We start from the raw sequence: 3489 nt of genomic DNA, 5'->3' as shown, positions 1-3489 counted from the left end.
TGATGTCCTTTCAGCTACACTTCAAATGCTTCGTCCTGTGTGAATAGCCCGTCAAGTACATTGTATGCCTATTATTCCTAACTGAGACGAAATACTCGAAGAGCATAGAGCATTGATACAGACATTGTACACTGATATTGCACTTCACAGAGAACGTTTTGCTACTAGCGGACTATCTGCACATATATTCACCGTGTTAGTTGAATCGTGTATTTGTATATGTATACTAATATTGTGCTAAGAAATAACGTATGTAAACTGGGGCGTATATCAATGCATACACTCATTTAGACTATGCTACCTAACTATGTGAACACCCGTTCATTTACTCTTTGCTGTGGAGACGACCCCCATCTTATTTTATGCAGGATAAAGCGATACACCTGCTTGACTGGTTTCAATACAATCATGTACACCGTCACTGACGGGGAGTGGTGAAAACGTTGATTACCACCCTGCGAAAGAACAAATCGGGGATACAATATTTCAACTATATGACTAATACACACTTGAACAAAATACTACATATTGAATATTGCTGACACAGCTGTTGTTGTCAAAGGAAAACAAGAAACACCAACGGAACGTATGATAAATGTCACCATAACGACCGCAGGACCTTTTGATGCCCTCCAAACTTGATATACTCTACCAGTCAGTCCTGTCGTTTCCCACACAAAAGGTGTTACCATATATAACTTTTAGTATTGCAGACACTAAGTTTCTCGACTGTGTAGATAGCTTGAAAGGCCTTTCGTGTTCAGTTTATGAGTTTGAATATTATGTGGACAAACCAAAGAGGTAATAAACATCTGACCCGTATAGATTGATTTATTTCATGTTGTAAACGATCTGAATAGTTCTTTTAAAGAATTAGCAGTATGATCATATTCTACTCTGTCCATTGAGGCTTGAGTAGTATTGATCCACTATGCTTTCTCACTTCCGTGGGACACGTGTTGGGGAGATGTGGGTTGAATGTCGGTTAATAGTATCTACAGTCCCCAACAAGCAAAGACGCAAACACAGAGCTACATCCTTGTATGATACTCTCCGCTGAAACCAAACACACACGTTACTCTACGTTAAAAACAAACACAGCTATGTATGTTAGGCTCAGAAGCTAACACACATACTCACTGAGCTAATAGTAATATAAGTTAATGTAAGTTAATTAAAATGTTGCGTTCTTCATGGTGTTGATCACTGGATTGTCTGGTCCAGACTCGATTATTTATTGTCCACCGTCATACACCTAGAACGTTGCGGCGTTAAACCACAAACAAGCAAATGCTTTGTGCAGTTTACTATCTGTTTCGTCAACAAGATAATCGCAGCATTAATCTCCACACCAACTCGTCATTGCCTCAATACGTTCATAAGGCAACCAACACAACGTAGAAATAATACATGTCGATGCAGAGAGAACCCTCGTATGTGACTTCGTCTCCTTTAATTTGCGACCGGTTTCGACCACAAATAAAGTAGCATAGAAATGACTACACATCTGATGGACGCATGTTACTTTCATTAAACTCCATCTCGCTGAAGTCTACTGGTATTCAGGTATTCAGACTTGCCATTGTTTGTCTTCCACTGAAACGTGTCCAGAACAGAAACGTCTGATCGCCAAAACGCACTTTAACTCGCGAAAGTATCGTAAGGTAACAGATTCAATAAAAAAAGCTCTTTTTGTTTTGAGAATGTTTTACGTGATTTAGAATCCCGAATACTACAAATCCATGTATATCTTATTCGAACACGTTGTGCTTGTTACATAACAAACACATATACATGTAAAATCAGTACATGGTGTTTGCCTATTACCCACTGGTTTGTACTACGTGTTCTACACATGAAGTAGAAATTCGGGATCCCAATTAGCCACAACCAATATCTGTGTCAGGGAACAAGAATTATTACTGCCTATTATCCACCCAAAAAAAAACATTAAAAATTTCTACCATAAAAATGCATAACCTTTTCAAACCAAATACATAATCTCTTCAAGCAGTTCTAATGCAGTTTCTTAAATTTAAAAGAAACACAACCATAAGAAATCAGTGTCCAGGGACAGGCAAAATAGTGTGATTCATTGGCGTAATTCAATATTGATTTCAAATAAGATCCTAATTTTAAATCACGAATCTCAAGCATATTCAAACACAAATGCAAACATTCAATGTATAGCGTATTTACTAAGAACGAGATTTATAGAAATACGATACGACAGGTGTAATGTGTTAACAACAAGTACTCCACCTATATTCAACAAATACAATGATTTTCTCTTTTGGTATTTTCATGCTGTATTTCTGGAGGTTACTTGAAGGCGACTGTTCTATGCAGATGTCTCCATATCCATCAACAGTATTTACAGCTCACACAATAGTTACACATGTAAGTTTAAATTTGTATATGATATTAATCACCCTATCCAATATGACTTTGGGAAATTATCGATTCTAATTTGGTAAACTGAGGTATCAAATTGCAACAAACCTTGAAGCATTCAATTTATGCATTGCGTCATATATCAAACTTATGAGCCAGCTGCTCATGCATAAACTATTCTGTCAGCGACGATACTGACAAACTATACATTATCATGATTGAAAGATGATACATTAGACGTAATCATGGTTGAAGGATGCGCTGATACTGATACATTAGACGTTATCATGGTTGAAGGATGCGATGATACTGATACATTAGACGTTACCATGGTTGAAGGATGCGATGATGCTGATACATTAGACGTTATCATGGTTGAAGGATGCGATGATACTGATACATTAGACGTTATCATGGTTGAAGGATGCGATGATACTGATACATTAGACATTACCATGGTTGAAGGATGCGATGATGCTGATACATTAGACGTTATCATGGTTGAAGGATGCGATGATACTGATACATTAGACGTTACCATGGTTGAATGGTTGGGATGCGATGATACTGATACATTAGACGTTACCATGGTTGAAGGATGCGATGATGCTGATACATTAGACGTTATCATGGTTGAAGGATGCGATGATACTTAGATACATTATGCGATGATACTGATACATTAGACGTTATCATGGTTGAAGGATGCGATGATACTGATACATTAGACGTTACATTATGCGATGATACTGATACATGGGTTGAAGGATGCGATGATGCTGATACATTAGACGTTATCATGGTTGAAGGATGCGATGATACTGATACATTAGACGTTACCATGGTTGAAGGATGCGATGATACTGATACATTAGACGTTATCATGGTTGAAGGATGCGATGATGCTGATACATTAGACGTTATTATGGTTGAAGGATGGGATGATACTGATACATTAGACGTTATCATGGTTGAAGGATGCGATGATACTGATACATTAGACGTTATCATGGTTGAAGGATGCGATGATACTGATACATTAGACGTTACCATGGTTGAAGGATGCGATGATACTGATACATTAGACGTTACCAT

Source organism: Haliotis rubra, unplaced genomic scaffold, assembly GCF_003918875.1.
Source record: "Haliotis rubra isolate DU_JTF1 unplaced genomic scaffold, ASM391887v1 Scf1323, whole genome shotgun sequence".
In the NCBI taxonomy this organism is placed as follows: Eukaryota; Metazoa; Mollusca; class Gastropoda; order Lepetellida; family Haliotidae; genus Haliotis; species Haliotis rubra.
The sequence above is the reverse complement of the archived record's forward strand: the minus strand, read 5'-3'. Positions refer to the sequence as shown.